We start from the raw sequence: 23,948 nt of genomic DNA, 5'->3' as shown, positions 1-23,948 counted from the left end.
CGGTATAGTAATTAATCACAATAGTTCAAGGATACTTGGTTTCAACACAAAGGGAGCAATGGGTCATAAAATGTCACTAGGGGCCTTCAGGGAAGGACCAGGGAGACAGAACCACAATGTAACTTGTGCTGTAGGAGTTATCGGTGCACGACAGTGTTGAGTCAGTTTCAGGGCGCTTTGCAGTTTCTGTGACAGAGTTCAAAATGGGAGACAGCTGCAGGTATCAGGTGGCAGGCAGAGCACACAGGTCTATGGGTATGTCGTGCAGTCAGCCTAGGAAAATGTGTGCGGGTTAGCCCCACACATTTTCCAGAGTTGATCTACCATCATTCAATTTGATATAAAATTTCGAAAGAGCCCAGGTGAGCACAAACCCACCGTGCTGATGTCCAAATTCCTCACAGTGGCGCAAGCCAAAACTTAAAATGTCCTCAAGTCCGATGATTCCCCTCACCAACAACAAATAAATAGATGAAAATCCGTTTAGCGGTTTCTGATATGCAGGTGCAGAAGAGATGTGAACTTTTCCCTAAAGGGAAACCAATGGAAAACTCCAAAAATACAACTTTGTTAGCACTTCATAACTTTTGAACTGTTGGACAGATTTGTACCAAACCTACCAGATGTTTTGCTACTAGCCTGGCCAAGTTTTTCAAAATGGTTCATACAGATAAGTTAACAGGTTCAAATGATATAAGCAGTAGCATATTGTGAAGAGCCAATGCACTGCAGTTCCACCTTAACTAAAATTCTATGTATATTATAGGCTGGCAGTCGCCGCACTACAGTTAAAGTGAATCGGACTCCCAAAGGAACCTCGAAAAATTCTATTGATAATAACTTTTGATTTGTGTGACAGATTTGGCCGAAAGTTTAAGCCAATTAGGGACAGATGAGCCCCCCGGACTGCAAACTAAAAAGTTATTAAGAAAATAAAAAAAATAAAAAATAAACAAATAAAACAATAAAAGCTGCACCCTACTTCCCATTCATTTTCCCATAGACAAACAAGGTCACATTTTGCTGGACCGCACTTCCCAAACCACTGGATGGATGTGGACCAGGTCTGATACAACTTGGGCATGAAGTGTTTACTGGAGGGTTTTTTGTGGTTTAGGGATATTCCATGCAGTAGCTTTTTAAATATTTGATGGAGAAGAGGGTGCCCCTTCTTCAAAATAGATAGCTATATCTTGGGTTCATTCCAAAAAATCTGTGGGTTTGTAGAAATGAAACAGCTGCCATCTTTGTTTTTGCTTGATGCGAGAGATAGCTGCGGATATAGTTGAGTTTATAGGAAAAAGGTGAAAAAACATGCAAATGCTGTCAGTCTGGAGGTGGGGTGGAAAGAAGACACCAAGTGAAATTTGGGAGTTGGAGGCGGTCTAGGCACTGAGTTTGCAACACATAACTTTTTGTAACACAGGCTATATCCGCGAATAGTGGACATCTCAAAGCAAACTGCGTCACAGAAACAGTGGGTCTCATTACGACCCTGGAGTTAACCATGGCGCTTTTAGCGCCATGTTTGACGCCGGTAAATTACCAACTCCGCCATGGTGAATGGCGGAATTACCGGCCCATTCCAAGGTTGGCGGGTGGTAATTCCCCATTCACCGTGTGCCCTTCCCGATTCCCATTTTTGCCCCCATAGGGCTCAATGGGAATGGGGAAAGCGCTAATTACGGCACCGTAAATTACAGTGCCGTAATTAGCTCCTAGGTCCCTTTGCGGGTTGGTTTTTTAACGCCTGCTAAAAGCAGGCGTTAAAGTGCAACTCGCAAAGGGACCTCGTAATCAGGCGTTAAGGGTTTAACGGCGCTGACACCTTTTACGGCGCCATTAACCCCTTAACACCTGGGTTGTAATGAGGCCCAGTGTGTGCTGTTGGGGGAATAGGAGAGGGCAGGGTAGCGCAGGAGGCCACCTGGGGAGTTGGGGGAGCTGGCATACATGAAGGGGAAAACTTGGCGAAGACCTGGGGGGGCAAGAAAGCATTTTATTTTGTCAATTGTTCCGATATTCGCAGCTATAAAACTAAAGATAGCAACGGCTATCTGTAGTCCATACATGAAATGACTACCGAAAGGCGAGGGTATCTGTAGTTCTGTGCCCGTTGGAAAAAAATATATATGTTTATCGCTACAGTGACATCAGTGGTGAAAAATCACTGGACATGGCCTGTGACACAATAGGCATCCAGGACAGACCCTGCTTAGTTTCAAAGCAAGGTAGCAGCTGGCACCCACTGGACATGTTGCCAAATAAATGAGCACAAGTTACAAGCCAACTTAGAGCAACATGGTCTGAGGGGACTGGCTCCTTGCTCACTTTGAAGCTAAGCAGGGTTGCTCGTGGTTACTGCATGGATGGGAGACAGGCCCCAGTTCTGGGTGCCGAGTGTTTTCTTGGTTTTAAATATCTCCTAACACACTAAGAAAACACACAGCATCCGAATGTTATTTTAAAAATGTGGTGTCAGTCCATGGAAGTATTGCACTTAGAGACAATGAGGGTCATTCCGAGTACGGCGGTAGGGGGATAATGGCTCCAGTAAGGATGCCGGTGCCGTTAACCCCCTACCGCTACATTCCGAGGTCCCTTAGCAGGTCCCACTAGGGCCGGCTAGTTTTACCAGCCACTCTTAGCGGGACTCACTAAGGGACCAGGGAGCTAATAACGGGCCCGCTATTTGCGGGCCCCTTATTAGCTCCTTCCTCATTCCAATTGAGCCCTATGGGGGCTCGAATGAGAATGGGGAATGGCATTCAGAATGGGGACTTACCGGGTCTGCCTAGGTCGGAATGTCCCGGTAAGTCCCCATTCTGACACCACGGACCCAGACACGGGTTTGGAGGCAGCCTTGGTGCCATTAGCACCATGACTGCCTCCAAACTCGTAATGACCCCCAATGTTTTTTCCTTTTACTGAATTGCATTCTGGTATTTGTAGTTTTCCAGTCAAGATGGAGGGAATACTGCCACAATTGTACATTGTTTGCACAACATAGTTCTATAAGGATTTATATATTTGAAAGATAATATGGTATGTGTACTTTTCAAGTTATCTTTATAATGCAGAGTGTTGTTGAAAAGCCAGACATCGGGTGAGGAGGATAAATGATGAGAGGGCAAGTGCGTGATGATTATTTGCCCACTATGTGGCAAGAAAGTTTGCAATCCTGGACACTGATGCAGTTATTTGCGGCTGATTGTGGCTACTTCTCAGGGCACAAGTAAAGTACATATGTGGGTGGACAGTCTAACGTTTTTGTCAGGGGGCGGATGCAACCCGTTGTTTTTTTTTTTGAGGTTGGCAAGCTTGCGCAAGAATTTGGCTACCAATATTTTACTCTGGTTGTCATGTTCCCAGTGCAGACGCTTACCCACAAGACCAAAAGCACTTGTTTCCTATTGGGATTTGATTTCCAGGAAATATTTCACAACAGACTGCTGGGTTTAAAGGTTGAGCACCTTTTATACTTTGCCAGCATATTTATTGGAACATGTCCTCTCTCAGGTTATTTGTCTGGTGTTCATAACATTTTTTAAAAGTCCAATGCCAGTTTCTCTTGCAGACTTTCTTCTAAGGGGAAGGTCAATTGAACTACATTTTTATATTACACTTTAAGATATATGTTCACTTACTGTGCGTATATTCATGGGGGCCAGCTTTTGATTTTTGCTTTGGGTGCAAAAGTACCTGGGCATATGTTATCCTTTGTGAAGGTCATTTTTTCCCTTTTTCTGTCCTGCTTAAATGCCAGTTGGGGTTGTGCAATGTATCACAATGGTCACCAAGAGACCAGCCATAAAACATGGAGCTTGCAGCATGCTGCTTAACCAAAGTGTGTGATCCTTTGCAAATAATTTAATCTCACTGCGCATTGCCTAAAAACATTGTGAGTTCTCAAAGCCTGCCATCTTTTATACAAACATTTAAAAAAAATAGTTATTTTTACAACTACAGCTACATGGGGGTGAAAAATCACTGACCATGATGGAAGGCTCTGGTCAGTGACGTGGGTCTCACATCCATGCAGTAAACAAGACTGACCCTGCTTAGTTTCAAATCAAAGAAGGGGCTTGCCCCCTCAGGTCATGTTGCCTAATAAGGGATTCCAAGTTACAAGAGCACTTAGAGCAGCATGGCCTGAGTGGACCGGCCACTTTCTTGCTTTGAAGCTAAGCAGGGTTAGTCATGGTTATTACATGGATTGGAGACAGTCCACAGCACTGAATGCCCTTTTTTTCCTTTCAAATATCTCAGAACAGACTAAGAAAAAACACAGCATCCACGTTATTAGTTGTTGAAACCGCGCTGCTGTCAGTCCTTGAAAGTATTGCACCCGGTGATCATTTTTTGGCCTAAAGCTGATTTGCATTCAGGTGTTTGTGGTCTCCAAGTCAAGATGGGGGGAACAATGCCACAATTGTACACTTTTTGCCTAACATTGTTCTATAAGGATGTATATATTCGAGTGACAGTATGGTATGTGCACTTTTCACGTTGTCTTTATAAAGCAGAGTATTGTTGAAAGACAGACATAGGGGGTCAGGAAGGGAAATGATCAGAGGGCAATTATGATGTGGCAAGAGAGTTTGCAGTTCCAGACATTGGTGCAGTTAGTGTCCCCTGATTGTGGCTGTATTACTGGGTACAAGTAATGGACAAATGTGTGTGAACAGTGTAACTTTTATTCAGATGGCAGATGCAAACCCTTTGGTTTTTTTGAGCTTGGCAAGCTTGCTAAAGTATTTGGCCACCAGGATTTTACTAAGGTTGTCATGTTCCCAGTGCAGACGCTTAACCACAAGACCACAAGCACTTGGTTCTTATTGTGATTTTGTTTTACAGGGAATATTTCACAACAGGTTGCTTGGTCTAAAAGGTGAGTAACTTTGCCAGCATATTTATTGGAACATTACTTTTTTTTAAAATCCAATGCTATTTTGTCTTCTGCACTTTCCTCTAAGGAGAAGGTCCATTGAACTACAGCTTTTGATTTCTACTATGGGAAAATCTGGACATACGTTATTCTTGCAGCCAGTATTTTTTTCCCCTTTTGCGTGCTTCTTAAATGTGGTTAGTTGGGGTTGTGCAATGTATCACAACAGTCACCAAGAGACCGACCATAAAACAAGGAGTTTGTAGCACTCTGCTTAATTGAAAAAGAAGGCCTTTGCAGGCCAACGCATCCAGAGCAGGGTCTTTTTCAATCTTTTTCATCCATTTGCAGCACTAATCCAATACTAGATTTATCAGTAAGACAACCTGGCCCTTGTATTACCTATCTTGAGTAAGAGGTTATCATTTGAGGTTGCTGTTTTTGAAGCGTGATATTTACAGGCAGTCTGTTAAAGGAATTAGAGGTCTGACATGCAGGGGTAACTGCTTACATTGGAACGATGAATCGGGCAATGTATTATGTCAAGGAGAAGAATCATCCTTATACCCCGGGGTACCTGATGTTTTGAGTGAATCCTTCTATCGACTAGATAAGTGAAGAGCAAGAATTGATGTTGCTACTGAGTTTGAAGACATTTACCTCTTCTGACTATTGGTTCAGATATAGGAGTCTGATGTGTAGATGATGGAATAAGATCTACCTGAAGCGCATGTTAAATTCCTGCCCCTGAAGAATGTCCAGTTACCTGCAACATATAGGACAGAAACTTATATAAGTTGGGCTTGTTCAACACAGTGGGGAATAAGTGTAATTAAGGTGCCACTGTGTTTTTGTGATCAAGTATTTTGTGACTTTGATTTTGTGAGGTGGAATTATTTTATGGTGATATGATATGATATGATATGATAGTTTATTTATATAGCGCCTATACACAACGTGTTTCAAAGCGCTTCAAAGAGGGAGGGGAACAAAGGAAAATACAGTTACATTCAGCAAAGTCCTTGAAACAGTACAGAATGTAAAAATAACTATCATAATAGGCCTGTCGACATTTCTGATAGTGCAAGTGCATAGAACAAGTAAGGCAAGAGGTAATGGATAGGAGGAGAACAAAGCAAGCAGTAACATTACTATGTCTGACGACAATTTACGCAGTGCAGGTGGTAACAAGAGGAGGGGTGGGAGGGGGGGCAAGGGTACGGAGGGGAAAGGAGAACAAGGCACGATACTGAACAAAAATGTCAGTGACAAATTTGAAAGTAGGGGAGGGGGGGAGGAAGAGAACAAGGGGGGAGGAGGGGGGACAGACAAGCTGCTATCGAGAGTCACGGAACAAAAGATAGGAGTAAGTGCTAGGAGGGGGAAGTCTGAGAGGAGGGAGAAGGAGTGGGGTGTAGGAAAGGTAGTAGAAGAGGATGGATGTGAGGAGGTGGGAAGGGAAGGAGGCCGGAAGGGGGGTGCAATGCAGAGTAAAGAGGGTGGAGCAGGCACTCAGGGGAGGGAAGGGGGGCACACAGGCACTCAGGGAGGGCCAGGGGGGACACGGGCACTCACGGAGGGGCAGGGGGGAACACAGGCACTCACAGAGGGGCAGGGGGGCACACGGGCACTCACGGGGGGCAGGGGGGCACACGGGCACTCATGGAGGGGCAGGGGGGCACACGGGCACTAACAGAGGGGCAGGGGGGCCACGGGCACTCATGGGGGGGAGGGGGGCACACGGGCACGCACGGAGGGGCAGGGGCACACAGGCACTCACGGAGGGGCAGGGGTGCACACGGGCACTCACGAAGGGGGAGGGGGGCACACGGGCACTTACAGAGGGGCAGGGGGGCACACGGGCACTTACAGAGGGGCAGGGGGGCACACAGGCACTCATGGAGGGGGAGGGGGGCACACGGGCACTCACGGAGGGGCAGGGGGGCACACGGGCACTCACGGAGGGGCAAGGGGGCACGCGGGCAATCACGAAGGGGCAGGGGGGCACATAGGCACTCACAGAGGGGAGGGGGGCACACGGGCACTCACGGAGGGGCAGGGGGGCACACGGGCAATCACGGAGGGGCAGGGGGGCACACGGGCAATCACAGAGGGGCAGGGGGCACACAGGCACTCACGGAGGGGCAGGGGGGCACATGGGCACTCACGGGGGGAAGGGAGGGCACACAGGCACTCACGGAGGGGCAGGGGGGCACACAGGCACTCACGGATGGGCGGGGGGGCACACAGGCACTCACGGAGGGGCAGGGGGGGCACAACGGGCAATCACAGAGGGGTAGGGGGGCACACAGGCACTCACGGAGGGGCTGGGGGGCACACAGGCACTCACGGAGGGGCAGGGGGCACACAGGCACTCACGGAGGGGGAGGGGGCACACGGGCACTCACAGAGGGGCAGGGGGGCACACGGGCACTCACGGAGGGGCAGGGGGGGCACAACGGGCAATCACGGAGGGGCAGGGGGGCACACAGGCACTCACGGGGGGGCACACAGGCACTCACAAAGGGTCAGGGGGCACACAGGCACTAGGAACTCACGGAGGGGCAGAGGGGCACACAGGCACTCACAAGGGTCAGGGGGGCACACGGGTACACAGGCACTAGGAACTCACGGAGGGGCAGGGGGGCACACAGGCACTCACAAAGGGTCAGGGGGGCACACAGGCACTCACGGAGGGGCAGGGGGGCACACAGGCACTCACAAAGGGTCAGGGGGGCACAAGGGCACACAGGCACTAGGAACTCACGGAGGGGCAGGGGGGCACACAGGCACTCACAAAGGGTCAGGGGGGCACACGGGCACACAGGCACTAGGAACTCACGGAGGGGCAGGGGGGCACACAGGCACTCACGGAGGTGCAGGGGGGCACACAGGCACTCACAGAGGGGCAGGGGGGCACACAGGCACTCACGGAGGGGCAGGGGGGCACACAGGCACTCACAAAGGGGCAGGGGGGCACACGGGCACACAGGCACTAGGAACTCACAGAGGGGCAGGGGGGCACACAGGCACTCACGGGGGGCAGAGGGGCAGAGGGGCACACGGGCACACAGGCACTAGGAACTCACAGAGGGGCAGGGGGCACACAGGCACTCACAAAGGGTCAGGGGGGCACACGAGCACACAGGCACTAGGAACTCACGGAGGGGCAAGGGGGCACACAGGCACTCACGGAGGGGCAGGGGGGCACACAGGCACTCACGGAGGGGCAGGGGGGCACACAGGCACTCACGGAGGGGCCTGCGATCCGGCGTACCGCGATGGACAGCGGTAGACAGGGCCTTCGTTGTGGGCCTTAGGTGGTGCAGCCGGCTCCCGCCTCCCGGTTGCAGCCGTTGGCTAAAGGGGCCAATTGCAACCAATGGGAGAGGGGGCAGGGGCTGGCCCACCAAAGCAGGAAACAAATGACATATTCCTCAAAATGGCAAACAAAACGAAAGAACGGCCATCTTGGAGGGCCTCGGCAAGGTGGCATTTAGCAGGGCAACACATGAAACAAAAGGTGCAGGCAGCAACTAGTGAGATGGACGCATCATGCTGGACACAGCAGCCATATGTTTCAAATTCACGATCGATTCGTGAGCATTCCGACCAAGATGAAAAGTCACTCGCATTGCCACGCAAAGTCAATGATAATGTCTCCAGATACCTTACCCCCAGCATAGCGCCGTGTGATTGTCAGTCCAGCGCAGATGGAGGGTGCTGGAGGGCAGAGGGCAGGGCTCCAGCTCGAGGTGAAGAGTGGGAGAGGAAGAGGGGATGGAGGCAGGGCCCCGTTGTGGGCCTTAGGTGGTGCGGCCGGCTCCCGCCTCCCGGTTGCAGCCATTGGCTAAAGGGGCCAATTGCAACCAATGGGAGAGGGGGCAGGGGCTGGCCCACCAAAGCAGGAAACAAATCACATATTCCTCAAAATGGCAAACAAAACGAAAGAACGGCCATCTTGGAGGGCCTCGGCAAGGTGGCATTTAGCAGGGCAACACATGAAACAAAAGGTGCAGGCAGCAACTAGTGAGATGGACGCATCATGCTTGACACAGCAGCCATATGTTTCAAATTCACGATCGATTCGTGAGCATTCCGACCAAGATGAAAAGTCACTCGCATTGCCACGCAAAGTCAATGATAATGTCTCCAGATACCTTACCCCCAGCATAGCGCCGTGTGATTGTCAGTCCAGCTCAGATGGAGGGTGCTGGAGGGCAGAGGGCAGGGCTCCAGCTCGAGGTGAAGAGTGGGAGAGGAAGAGGGGAAGTGTATAGTATTATGTTGTATTAACATGTTTTTTAATGTTTGTATTACTTGTGCTAGAAAAAGAAGAAAATATGAATTAAAAATGATATTTTAGTCAACACTGGTTGTTATTGAGTACACCGTACACAGCCCATATTTGTTAAGTGGCTGTGTTCGGAGACACCATTTTCTGTGGGTACATTGAGTGTTTCACATAGAGAACTTTTATTGTTCCCTCTTTTTGTTAAAAATATACATCATATCCTCAATAAGTAGGAGGGAGTATCACCTGAACGTGGGGCAACCCTTAAATGATAGAAACTCCCTAATTAACCGAGCCATATTTTTATTTTTTATGTTTTTTATTGTGTATGGTTCAAACATAAACCTTTACAAAAGCTGTGCATTAAAACCTTGATTATAGTTAACAACATTTAAAATACAATTTCATTTTCCAATTCTTGACCCTAAAACAATTCAAACATAACCATATTAAAATCAAACATAACCATATTAAAATCATTTCCCTCTCTGTCAGCCCTTCTAACAGTTCTCTGTGCAAAATCGCAAGCAAATAACTTGACTATCTTGAAATTTGAAATAGTGCATTTCATGCAGAGCTGAAATGCCATACACTTAAAAGTTACAGACAACCTTTGGTAATGATACATCTGATGAGTTCCACACCAAGAATGTGCACTTAGTAAAGATTTGTGAACAACATTCGCTATCGTCAATTCATTAATGATTTTATACAGAAGACGCATAAGCGAGAGTATCAAAGAAATGTTGTCACCCCGCATGCAGCAATGGCAGATGGATGACCTTGATAAACTGTTATCCACACCAAAGTATCTCCCAGAGCAACGCAGTCTGTCAGGTAAAAAGTGGGAGCATGCAGTGACCAGATGTTTCAGGGTTTCCTCCAAGTCATTGCAAAGACGGAATCTGCAACCATATGAAACATGCTCTCTCTGTGCTACATATTTAATACCCCAGTATTTGATTCTGTTGTAAGTATGAAGCTGATTTAGTTTAAATTGTAAATACATTACGTAAGCTTTTTCACACTGAAAAAAACCTCAAGTATGAAGATAGAAGCCCTCACTTTCTGGGAAATGAGGCGTACTCTCTGTAAGAACTATATTTGTTTATGGCATCGATTGTTTGCACCCAATCATTGTCATGCAATTTTTTTTTTATGTATCCTGGGTGATTTATCAAATCTACTTTTACCACATCTAGTTTAGCAAGTAATTTTTGAATTCTATCACAGAACATTAATAATGAAGATGGCTGTGCATCGTCTGCCATCTGAGACATATCAACATATAAACAGGCCGATTCATGTAATTCCTCTCAAAAGTGTCGCACGCGGCTGGCGCACAGCGTGCCTGTGCGAATGTCTGCGCCAGCCGGGTGCGATAAAATCAATTTCCGCGCACAGCGTATTCATGGATTCCCACCTCCAAAAGCAGACGTGGCGCAGAGTGGCGCAGCGACCCTGCAGCAGCGCCAGTTATGCCCCCAAGAACGCCCTTGCGCAAGGAAAAGCCATCAAGATCGCAAAACCATTGCAAATGGCTGCGCCAACCCTGTACCAGTTTACCGGACTGGCAAACAGCAAACGCAAAGCGGGGAACGTGTATTACGGGTGTCGGGAACACACGTGCGCGAGAAGTTTCACACGCGACCTGGCCTGGGGGAGCGTGTGCGTGTATTTCAGGGGTGCGCGAGAAGTATTACACGCGAATGGCCTGGGTGCGTGTATTTCAGGGGTGCGCGAGAAGTTCCACACGCGATTGGCCTGGGGGCGTGTATTTCAGGGGCTTGCGGGTGGTTTCACACGCGATCGGGCCTGGGGGAGCGTGTGCGTGTATTTCAGGGGTGCGCGAGAAGTATTACACGCGATTGGCCTGGGCGCGTGTATTTCAGGGGTGCGCGAGAAGTTCCACACGCGATTGGCCTGGGCGCGTGTATTTCAGGGGCTCGCGGGTGGTTTCACACGTGATCGGGCCTGGGGGAGCGTGTGCGTGTATTTCAGGGGTGCGCGGGAAGTTTCACACGTGATTGGGCTGCGTGCGTGTATTTCAGGGGTGCGCGGGAAGTTTCACACGCGATTGGGCTGCGTGCCTGTATTTCAGGGGTGCGCGGGAAGTTTCACACGCGATTGGGCTGCGTGCGTGTATTTCAGGGGTGCGCGGGAAGTTTCACACGCGATTGCCCTGGGCGCGTGTATTACAGGGGTGCGCGGGAAGTTTCACACGCGATTGGGCTGCGTGCGTGTATTTCAGGGGTGCGCGAGAAGTTTCACACGCGATTGCCCTGGGCGCGTGTATTACAGGGGTGCGCGGGAAGTTTCACACGCGATTTCATCAGGGTACGTGTATTACAGGGGTGCGCGGGGAGCACCACACGTGAATTGCACGTGTGGGTCCTCCCAGGTGTTCCCTCTACACCCTCCACGGCCCCTGCAGGTGGCTCACACCACAGGGGCCTACCCTGCACATGTCCTGCAGGCACCCCATCCACCATGGCCATGCCCCCCAGCCAACCCACATGTCAACTTGCACTACTGCCCACCAACGCATGTCCCCCTGCACCCCCAGCCACCAGGGGCACCCTCCACCAGGCCCCCACCCATGTCTCCCACTCCCCCACCCCCAGCACTGCGGGGCACCTGCCAGCAGGCCCCCACCCAGGTCCAACTCATGTTCCCCACCACCCCCACCCCCCAGCACTGTGGGGCACCTGCCAGCAGGCCCTCACCCATGTCCAACTCATGTTCCCCACCACCCCCACCCCCCAGCACTGTGGGGCACCTGCCAGCAGGCCCCCACCCATGTCTCCCACCACCCCCACCCCCCAGCACTGTGGGGCACCTGCCAGCAGGCCCCCACCCATGTCCAACTCATGTTCCCCACCACCCCCACCCCCCAGCACTGTGGGGCACCTGCCAGCAGGCCCCCACCCATGTCTCCCACCCCCCCACCCCCCAGCACTGCGGGGCACCTGCCAGCAGGCCCCCACCCATGTCCAACTCATGTTCCCCACCCCCCCCCACCCCCCAGCACTGTGGGGCACCTGCCAGCAGGCCCCCACCCATATCCAACTCATGTTCCCCACCACCCCCACCCCCCAGCACTGTGGGGCACCTGCCAGCAGGCCCCCACCCATGTCCAACTCATGTCTCCCACCCCCCCACCCCCCAGCACTGTGGGGTACCTGCCAGCAAGCCCCCACCCATGTCCAACTCATGTTCCCCACCCCCCCATCCCCCAGCAGTGCAGGGGCACCCTCCACCAGGCCCTCGCCCATGTCCCATCCATGCCCCCCTGCACCTGGGTCCCAACAATCCCCAATCATGTCCGTAATGGCCATCCTCCCCTGCCAAAAGGCCCAACCAACTATCACATCCACCCACATATCAAAGGCAATTACATGTTACACACCCAATGTAAAGAATGCAAATGAACACATGTCTGTCACACACAATGGCTGCAAGTGAATGTTAAAACACCCAACATGACATGCATGAAAGCAATGAGATGATACGACACATTGAAGGATGAAAATAAAAATGTATTGAAAATCAACTTGAATGGAAATGAAATGAGAAAAACCACAAAGCAAAACAACCAAAAGAAGATGAATGTCCATGAAAAAAATCAAAAACACACAGCACAATCAAAATGAATGGTGTCTGAAGTCACAGTCAGAAAAGTAATCCAAGTGTAAATGATAAACAAAAACCATTGCTCCATGGCGATGAAAAAAAACCACAAAATAAAAGAATCCATTGAAGAACTATTTACAAGATAATCCCGGGTCCATGAGCCCAACCAAATGAAACCTAACTATGACAACTAACTAAAAACTGAACAATATACAAAAATGTGGCGCATTGTCCAATCGCAACCAAATAAAAAAAAAATTAAAGGAAACCTAACACTAACTATATAACTATATACAAAGTTCGATGTCCCGGAGGCGGTCCTGTTCCATGGCCCCGAGGGTCCGCAGGGACGACGCCGTCTCCTCCTCCAACCCCCTGCGGATTGCCTCGAGGCACTCGGCCTGCCTCAGGGTCCTCCGCATGGAGTTCTCCGCCCTGACCATTGTGAGCCGCGCCTCTTCCGCCCGCCGCCGCTCTGCACCTATATGCTGGCCCAACCGCTGCCACATGGAAGACACTTCCCGTCCTGGGTCCTCCTGCCCTCCGGCCGATGCCTGCCCCTCCAATGTTGATGGCCCCGAGCCATGATGCCTCCCACGTTGACTCCGCTGCTGCCTCCGACGCCACTGCCTCTGCCAGCACGATGGTATCCAGGCTGATGGAATCCACCGACGCCGTCGTGCACGTGCCCTGCCTGATGATGCCGGCACATCCTCCATCTGCTGGGGTGCAGTTGCTGTGGTGTCCACCCCTGCTGGACCTCTGACTCCCGACTGTGGCAGGGATGGGATCCCCACCGAGCTGGCTGCATTGGTCAGGGCAGGTCCACAGGGGGCCCTGGTGGCATCTGGGCCAGAAGACGGCAAGGAGAACGACTGGCGTATAGTCTCCACAGAGGAGGAGAGGGCCGCCAGATTGGCCGACACATGCAGGAAACCCCCGAACATGGACGATCCCAATTGGGCCACGTCGGCACGGTGCTCTTCGTGATGACGTGCGTGCTCCTCCTGGGAAGCACGCACGGCATCACGAATCACAGCCGTGCGCATCGCGACCCCAATCAGGACCTTCTCCATACGGCCAGGGGTCCCCTCGTCCGCAGGTGGAGGGGAGTCAGATGACATGGACATCCCCTCTACCTGCGGACGGGCCTGGGACGGGGCATCCCTGCTGGTGCATGGTGGTGCACCCACAGGGTCAGGGACAGCGACATGCGCAGGCCCCTGCACGGTGACCTGTGCTGCCTCCTGCCCCTGCCCCTGGACTGTACCACTTGCACCAGCAGGGATGCCCCCACCAGGCCCCATGTGCGCATCAGTGGCGGCCTCCTCCTTCTCTGTGGGAACCACCAACCTGGATGGCTCCTCACCGTCTTCCGCCGTAGCAGGCCCCTGTGGGGGCTCACCCACCCCTTCCGCTGCAGCCATGGGGGCATCCCCGCCGCCTTGCTCCACAGCGCCGTCTCCGCTCTCTTCTTCACTAGCCGCTGCGTAGAAGGAGACATAGAACACAAGCATCAGGGTACTGTACAATGGTCCCCTAGACAGGAAGCAATAGCAGATGAGTGCCACTGTCAAAGTACACTTCCATCATGTCCCTGCACAACACATGTGTCAGTCCAGGCAATACACACACAGTGACAGTCATGGTGCATGCCATGGACATTTCCATACATGTCCAATGGACCCTCGAAACATACAATGTAATGGTACTCACTTGCATCATGGGTCATGCCTATCACATGCACACACTTCACCTCAGTCACATCCATCTGGCCCCGTACACCCCAATCACAGTGGATACAAGGATGACTAGGCTGCATCAGTGAATCTGTAAATTGTCACAGACATGTGTCATGCATCCATGGCATTCACAAGTCACAGACACGCAGGTCAGGCAAACAGACATGGATACCATATATGTACCTGGCATCAGCACCCATCCCTCACCCCCACCCATGTCCAGGAACAGAGACTGCAATGCTCTCATGTGTGCAATCTGCATAGGGCTCCCCATGTCGCATTTAAACACATGCAACAACCGTGCGGTTCACACATTACTGGTCGCACATGCATTACCATGATGTCCCTGCACACATACATGCGTACGTGGCCTATGTCAAGCATACAGGCAAGTATCAGACAACCAGCACACTGCAACATGCCCTGTCTCACACAGCAATGCTTGGCCACTTACCGCTCAACTCCAGACGGGTCTCCCTCTCAAGGACCTGGGCGTGGAGCGCTGGGTGTACGCGTTCCAGGACCCTCATCTGGATGGAACTCATGCGGGCCCGGCCCCCCTCCACGAGGCGCCGGGCCTTTATGAGGGTCCTGGACCTCAAGTCCTCCCAGCGCTTCTTGACCTTTTGGATGGTGCGGGTTGCCACCCCCTCCGCGTTGATGGCAACCACACAGTCGGCCCAGATCCTCTCCCGTCCTTCCTTGTTGGCGCGGGACGATCCGAAGAGGGCATCATACTGCCCCAGGACTTGCTCCACCAGGACACCAACTTCGGTGGCAGTGAAGCTGGTGCCCCTCTGCCCCTCTGGCCGGGGGTTGCCACTGGTGCCAGATGTTGATGTGCCCGACATGGCAACCCCAGGGGCAGGAGTGGGTGGGCAACGGGGTCCTGGGGCTGGGCTGTGGAGCGATGTTATCCGAGTCGGGAGTCTTCTGTTCCAGCAGGGGTGGACACAGCAACTGGACCCCTGCAGATGGCTGATGTGCAGGCACCAAATGGCAGGGCACGGTGGCAGCAGGCTAGCTTGATACGGAGTGATTTGGCACGTGAAAATCCTGCACGTCAGCGTGAATTCGAGGAAAGGGCCTTAGCGCGTAAGCGCGTCAGCACGCGTACGCGATTTCATTGGACCAAAGGCCCTTACAGCGTAAGCGCGCCTGTGGCGTTTTGCGCACGGGCGTTGCCCTGGCAGGGCTTGGAGATCCCGCGTGCCTTTACACTGCTCTGTACATGCTTTTTGTGCGGTGTGTGTGTTTTCTAACCGTTGGGGTTCACACGCTATTACTTCACAGCGGGTGTTGGCTACGCATTCTTCTACATGCAAGGCAGACGGTGAGTGGTACCCCGCTCCCCCCCAGGCCCGATTGCGTGAAAAACTTCACGCGAACCCCTGGAATACACGTAGAACGCTCCCCCCGGCCCGATCGCGTGTGAAAACACCTGCGAGCACCTGGAATACACGTACCTCACTCCCCCAGGCCCGATCGCGTGTGAAAACACCAGCGAGACCCTGAAATACACGCACACGCTCCCCCAGGCCAGATCGCGTGTAAAACTTCGCGCGCACCCCTGAAATACACGCGCCCAGGCCAATCGCGTGTGAGAAACTTCTTGCGCACCCCTGAAATACACGCACACGCTCCCCCAGGCCAGATCGCGTGTGGGCCTTCTCGCGCGTGTAGGACTTTGGCACACATTTTTTTCCTGCGCAGGGACGCTACTGCCTGCTTTCGTGTGGCGGACATGTATGGGCCTGTGCGCGTCTTTGGCCGTGCGCTGTTTTTCCCTATTCGATTCCATGAATTCGTGTTGTAGGCGAGCGTGTGGGCGTTCTGCGCACTTGCCTCCTGTACTTCCCCCGTGACGCCCACATTTTCACGAGTTGTTCCCCATTGTGCGTGTGACGCCCCGTGTTACGCCTACTTTTGTTATGTGCGCCGCGCTATGTGCGAATTGGCTGTGGCCTTATCGCACGGCGTTCGATGACCTGTGCGCCAGCGTGCGCCAGCGTGCGCCGCGCACTTTCTCAGCGCACATCCCACATTTCGCGCGTGCACGGACTTCCATGAATTGATGTGCGATGTTTTCTGTGCGATAATCGCACTTGCACTGCGATTTTCGCTATTTCTCTGCGAATCGCACGTTTTCGCACGCGTGCGCCGTTTTTTCGGTGCACATTAATTCCATGAATCAGCCTGAAAAATTTTACAAGAGGTTTGATTATCTTTGCCTAATTATTCATCAGTCTCCATTGAAATTTCACAGATAGAGATGTGAGACTGAGTTCATGTCTCAGAATGGAGTTTGGGACAGAGCTGGCTAAACCTAAAGTTTGCTTCCAGATGCAACCCTTTACGACATCAAGGAAACAAGTCAGATCTGCCAAGCACATATCGAGACCAATAAGTATTATAGGTACTACTTTTAATGTGTAGTAATCTATTACCGGTGTAACTGAATATTTGCAATATTTCCTGAAACTGAGCACTATGCTGCGCTTGATCACAACATGGGCCTCCTTTGAAGTAGGGGGTTGAAGGCAGACTTGCATCTAATACAATTCAAATACTTTCCTGCTCTGAAAGGAGTGGTTCCAGACAGGACATCCACTGTCCTTTCATACCAAGGAGGGGTGTTAGTACCAAGTTCACACATTGCATTACAAAGAGGTTTCTGGTGTTTGGTCTCCAGTGTCACTCCATGTACCCAGGCCATCCCTGAGGCCTTCTAATTAACATTCTTCAGTATTCGCCACCACCATCAAGGTTTCACACTGGAGATGCAAATCCATGGGGCCTTGAAATTCTAATCAGGCTGCCCATGGCCAATGGCTTTTGATGTACCCACGGCTGTCACATGTCAGCTACACATGACATGGGAGGGCAGTGCTGGTAAAATGTGTCCTCCCAGAGTGCATGACTATTTTTCTGCTGTGCGGTGAGCATGGAAAATGTGGGCTGGAATGGCCCCATCATTCATTCTTTGTAAACCAACAAAAAAGCCCTGGCGATGCCCTTTTCCCATGCGGATGGTCAAATTCCTCACAGTGGGTTTTATTGTTCTCTGTTGGTCCCTTGAGATGTACCTGATGCATGTGCCATGATGTCTTTCTCAGTGGATAACTGTCTCTCTTGCTCCTGCTGTCGTGTACCAGATGCACGTGCCACGAGGTCTTGCCTGCTCAGTGGATTTTATTTTTCTCTGTTTCTCCTGCAGTGACGTGCCAGATGCACTTGCAATGACGTCTTTTCTGCCCAATGAATTTCATTGTTCATTTTCACTCCTGCTGTGATGTACCAGATGTGCTTGACATGATGTCTTTCGTGCTATGTGGATTATTGTTTTCGCTGTTGATCTTGCCAGATGCATTTGCCATTATGTCTTTCCTGTTCAGTGGATTTTCTTTTTTTTTGGCGCTTCTGCTGTGAAGTACCAGATGCACATTCAATGCTGTCTTTCCTGCTCAGTGGATTTCAGTTTTCTCTGGTGCTCACGCTGTGATGCACCAGATGCATGTGCCAGGAGGTCTTTCCTGCTCAATAGATTTTATTTTTCTCTGTGACTCCTGCTGTGAAGTACCAGATGCACGTTCAATGATGTCTTTCCTGATCAGTGGATTTTAGTTTTCTCTGTTGCTCACGCTGTGATGCACTAGATGCACGTGCCAGGAGGTCTTTCCTGCTCAATGAATTTTATTTTTCTCTGTCGCTCCTGCTGCTCATGCCAGATGCACCTGCCATTATGTCTTTCCTGCTCAGTGGATTTTTATTTTTTTCTGGCGCTCCTGCTGTGAAGTAACAGATGCATGTGCCATGATGTCTTTCTCAATGGATTTTATTTTTCTCTGTTGGTCCTACTGTGAAGTACCAGATGCACGTGTCATGAGGGCTTTCCTGCTCAATGGATTGTATTTTTCTCTGTCACTCCTGCCGTGAAGTACCAGGTGAACGTGCCATAAGGTCTTTCCTAGGTCGGTGGATTTTATTTTTCTCTCTTGCTCCTGCTGTGATGTACCAAATGCACGTGCCATGATGTCTTTCCTGCTCAGGGGATTTTATTTTTCTCTGTCGCTCCTGCTCTTAATGTACCAGATGCACATGCCGTGATGTCTTTCTCAGTGGATTTTATTTTTCTCTGTTACACCTGCTGTGAAGTACCATATGCACCTTCAATGCTATCTTTCATGTTCAGTGGATTTTAGTTTTCTCTGGTGCTCACGCTGTGATGCACCACATGCACGTGTAAAGAGGTCTTTCCTGCTCAATGTATTTTATTTTTCTCTGTTGCTCCTGCTGTGAAGTGCCAGATGCACGTGCCATGTGGTCTTTCCTGCTCAGAGGATTTTATTTTTCACTGTCGCTCCTGCTGTGATGTACCAGATGAACTTGCCATGATGTCTTTGCTGCTCGGTGGATTTTTTTCTCTTTGCTCGTGCCAGATGCACGTGCCATGAGGTTTTTCCAGCTCAGTGGATTTTATTTTTCACTGTCGTTCCTGCTGTGATGTACTAGATGCACGTGCCATGATGTCTTTCCTGTTCAATGGATTTTATTTTTCTCTGTTGCTCCTGCTGTGATGTACCAGATGCACGTGCCATGAGGTTTTTCCTGCTCAGTGGATTTTATTTTTCACTGTCGTTCCTGCTGTGATGTACCAGATGCACGTGCCATGCTGTCTTTCCTGCTCAGAAGATTATATTTTTCTCGGTCGCTCCTGCTGTGAAGTGCCAGATGCATGTGCCAGGAGAACTTTCCTGCTCAGTGGATTTCATTTTTCTCTGTCGCTCCTGCTGTGAAGTGCCAGATGCATGTGCCATGAGGTCTTTGCTGCTCGGTGGATTTTATTTTTCTCTGTTGCTCGTGCCAGATGCATGTGCCAGGAGGTCTTTCCTGCTCAGTGGATTTTATTTTTCTCCTGCGCTCCTGCTGTGAAGTACCAGATGTACGTGCCATGATGTCATTCATGCTCAGAGAATTTTATTTTTCTCTGTCGCACCTGCTATGATATACCAGATGCGCGTGCCATGACGTGTTCTCTGCCACTCCTGCTGTAATGTACCAGATGCACGTGCCATGCTGTCTTTCCTGCTCAGAAGATTATATTTTTCTCGGTCGCTCCTGCTGTGAAGTGCCAGATGCATTTGCCAGGAGGTCTTTCCTGCTCAGTGGATTTTTATTTTTCTCTGTCCATCCTGGTGTGACGTACCAGATGCACGTGCATGAAGTCTTTCCTGCCCAGTGCATTTTATTGTTCTCTGTTGCTCCTCCTGTGATGTACCTGCCGTGATGTCTGGATGGCTTTTAGAAGTGCTGAATTTATGTGGATTACTTCTTCCCAGGCTACTGTCACTTGAATTCCTGCCCAATACTGCATTCATTATCCTTTACCACATGCGCTATCTGTGAGTTATCGTATTTGGACACTCACCTTGTAATTGCTAGGTGTGCATCTCAATACCACATGGTGTATTTTTAACAACAATACTGGCAAACTCATATTGACCACCTCATTCGGTGACAGGGCCGCATTCCAAGTATGGCGGTAGGGGGTTGACGGCACCGGTAAGGATGCCGGTGCCGTTAACCCCCTACCGCCACATTCCGAGGTCCCTTAGCGGGTCCCACAGGAACGGCTGGTTCCATTGGACCCAATGGGGAATTTTTGGCGCAATTAGCGCACGCTAATAGTACCGCGATAATTGCGCCCAAAAATAGGAATTTTTCTGGTGTGTTTACACACACCAGACCCATTTTTTTTGGCAGACCCTTAAATGCGGCGGTAATAACTTTAATGCCGCATTTAAGGGCTACCGCCCAACTCATGATTAGGCTGTGACTTTAAAAAAAAAGAAATGTACAAGCATCCTTTCCTGTGTGTCGTAATGTGATTATCTGTTCTAAGTGGAATGGAAGGATGGAGATGCACCAATAGATTAGCGTTACTGTGACGCTTGTGTCTGTGAAAAACATTTTTAGTGCGAGAAGAAACATGTTGCCCATGTGTATCAACACGGCGTTGATAGTAGGAGAAAGATTGGGTGGGGGAAGATGAAGAACAAACTTCATGTCCAGGTTGAAGTAAATTAACTCAAAGTCATTTGGCCTCATTACGAGGTAGGAGGTAGCCATGGTGCTATTAGCACCATGGCTACCTTCTTACCGCATACCGGATCTGGGTTCTCGGAATGGGTACTTACCGGGTCATTCCAACCTTGGAGGACCCGGTAAGTCCCCATTCTGAGAACCATTCCCCATTCCCATTTGAGCCCCTACAGGGCTCAATGGGAATGGGGAAGTAGCTAATAACGGTACCGCAATTTGCGGTTACGTTATTAGCTCTGAAGTGCCTTAGCGGGTCCCTTCCTTAACACCTGGTCAGACCAGGCGTTAAGGAAGGGACCCGCTAAGGGACCTCGGAATATGGAGGTAAGGGATTACTGGCACCGGCACCCTTTGATAAAACAACCGCATATGCTGGAGAAAGGTTGGTTGAGGTAAGATGAAGAGCAACCATAATGCCCAAGTCTCGAGAAATCACTGTTGCTCTGATTGAAATAGTTACCTCTAAGCATGGTGAGTCCTGAATAAAAAATGTGGGGGGGCGGTGGCGCATGCTTTGGGAAGAGAGGTCACAGAAAGTGAATTTAGGAGACATTTAATGGTGTCTTCATTCAGACTACTTTTGGTCTTGTGGCTAAGAGTGTTGCGTTTCAACCACACTACCTGAGTTCGAGTCTCGGCTGAGTAGCTACACACTACAAGTGTGTAATTTTAATTCCTTAAAAACACAGGGGAAGGTGTCTACCCTCTCAAAAAAGTGTATGGACGTCGCCCACCGTGTGGTCCCTCAGCTTGAGTCCGGCCTCTAAGGCCCTATGCTATGCCAGAAATGGAGAAGGAGTTGATAGGGAGGGAAGGGCACAGACCTACATTATTTTCTGCGATTGAGCTGAATTAGAATGAGACTGAGAAATGACTGTGAGCCCAAGTCTACCACCTCTTTCACCTTCTGTGCAACCACGTCTGCAGGGATTGTGGTGTTGTTGATAGATCCGATCATGCCTTGACAAAAGCTGGCTCCCTTAGGAAATAACCTTTTGTAGAAGATGTGCCTTCTCTGCTGTGCCCTGGGCACCCTCATGAAGGACAGCACTGTGATCTCAAGTTTTCTCTTTGCAGAAGCAAGTCCTCCTGTTGCTGCCTGTCTGTCATTTGATTGCTGAAGTCTGGAGCAGGGTCCTCACTGAACCTTCATCACACTTTGAGCACCTCAGGAGACAAGAAATCGCAGCACTGAATTAGGAAGTTGGCAGAGTCGTCAGATCGGGACTTGGAACGTCACAAGGAACACACAGTCTGTCTATCCGAGGTAAACACAACTTTCAAGACACTGCATGATTTAAAACACCTTGTGCCTGTTTCTATGCCATCCTATCTAATTTGGTGATTGACTGGTAGAGGGAAATGTTGCCAGACAAGTGCACTGAGGCACAGAAAGGGACGATAGTTTGCCCACAATTATACAAGTTTACTGATGTGGCGATGACACAGTGGGAAAAGAGCTGTCCCGTTTCAGAACTCAATAGCTTGGCCCAAAAAATGTCCAGAGCTGTCATATTGGATGCCATCCCTCCCAAACCGATATGGTTAATGGGTGTTGGGTAGTGCCGATTGACATGCGTTTCCGTGTTTAACCTGGCTACACTATATATGGTGCCATCCCTTGGATACTCGGTAAGCGGCCCCATACCCAACATGTGGCATTTTATCATTATTTCTGTTATGCTATCCAATATCTATACCGCATCCATCACAAGAGTAGTGGTCGTGCCTTGTCTGAAAGGTGGCATATTCTAACCTTGTTTGTGTGTCGCCAGAAGGGGAAGATTGGGGAGACGGTGAGAGGAAACAGAAATGAGACCAGAGAATGACCCAAATCAGAGACGAAAAACAATTGGGGTGAGTGGGAGGGGATATGGTTGTTGAAGTAGTGATACTTGTTTCTTGATTGTGATAAGTTGTTGGTAAGCATGAGTGCAGGACTCAGGAGAGTAGAGCTTGGTTTAGAGCAGAGTTTTATTGTGATGGCAATATGTAAAACTGATGAAGCATTGTACAAGACGTAGTCATTTGGTGAGTGGTTGTGTGGTGGATTTTACAGGTAATCAAGTGGGCTCTAGTTGTCCTATGAGTGACTCTTTTCTTAAAATCCCATGGCTCACAACTGACGCTACAATGAGTGAGCGCCCTAAAATACAATTCATCCTGTGGCTCTCTGTAAATGGCCATAATTTTGATATATGAAACAGCATTGTGGTCCATTGAATCATGCATAATTGCGGCTTTTGTATAGTGCTCACTTACATCATCACTTCTTGGCGATTTCAATTATATCCGGATAAGAACATAAGACACAGTGGGGTCAACCAATGTGGCCAGGATCACATACTTTGGTCAAGTGGTGAAACTAGGTTTGGTGGTTAGGTTTTCTGGTTCCTCAATGTACAGTTTTATTGTAAACTATACCTGCCCCTGTTGCTGCTTTAGTTTTAAAACTTGGGTATAATGCTTTTGCCCTAGACGACATTTAAGATCTAAGCTAGTTCCGGGTCCCAGCAGCATCCTCGCCCAGGCTGCTGCCTCAGGGCCCACTTCCCTTTTGCCAGGTTCTACCTTTCGCATCACCAGGCTTATCTAGGACGCCACTGCGTCTTCCCAGCTCACACCGCCATCTTGTCCTAAGCTCAGTAAGGGCTGTAATATCCATACACGATATAGACATAACTAATCTGAATACTCTGTCTCCCCTTAAGAGTTCTGTGGTAGAAGGTACGCAGATGCCAGACGAAGGCTGGTTTTCCTGATGGTGGGAGCCTGAAAGGACACAATGGGCCTCATTACGTTTTTTTCGGCTCGGTTACCGCCGGACTCGTATTACCATTCTGCCTCCGTGATTCCCGGAATTACCGGGGCATTACAACCCCGGTGACCAGCAAACCTGGGCCTCTGGGCCAAAGGGTAGGTCAGACCTGGCGGGAATGACACCTCCGCCTGCAGAAACGAGATCACCCGGTATGGAAACAACGGTGGCGGCGGGTTTACCGCCACCGTTATTTCCATACCGGGTGACTCGTAATGAGGCCAAATGAGTGTTGAATATGAGATTTATAGGAAACATGGCAGACACTAGGCAAAGGACGGCTAACCAATTAAGTTCTGTGACAGTGTTTTGGAATTAAGAACAACCCAGCAAATATAATGTAATAGTATCTAAGGTCCTACGCCGTTCATTTTGAAGTAGGATCGGCAAGGATCTTGAGGAAGTGATTAAACTGAGCTTTGCCTTGAAAAGGGCCACATTGGTCGACACACGTGTCAGCAACTTATGGCA

General features: G+C 50.1%; 1 protein-coding gene across 4 annotated transcripts in view; it reads left to right on the top strand.

Annotated features, from left to right (window-relative positions):
* The window catches only part of TSPAN4 (tetraspanin 4), a 3,410,446-nt gene that overhangs the window by 1,952,251 nt on the left and 1,434,247 nt on the right, over nt 1-23,948 (top strand). For 2 of the 4 annotated variants that reach the window (XM_069624017.1, XM_069624015.1), the window contains 2 exons: nt 4,858-4,891; nt 21,737-21,926. The gene's annotated coding sequence lies outside the window, so the exon portion shown is untranslated. The remainder of the gene's footprint in view (nt 1-4,857; nt 4,892-21,736; nt 21,927-23,948) is intronic. The other 2 variants (XM_069624016.1, XM_069624014.1) reach the window with 1 other exon arrangement.

The sequence above is a fragment of the Ambystoma mexicanum genome, chromosome 11, assembly GCF_040938575.1.
Source record: "Ambystoma mexicanum isolate Mex_15411 chromosome 11, UKY_AmexF1_1, whole genome shotgun sequence".
NCBI lineage: Eukaryota > Metazoa > Chordata > Amphibia > Caudata > Ambystomatidae > Ambystoma > Ambystoma mexicanum.
Note: the sequence above shows the minus strand (reverse complement) of the source record. Positions and strands in the feature narration are given on the sequence as shown.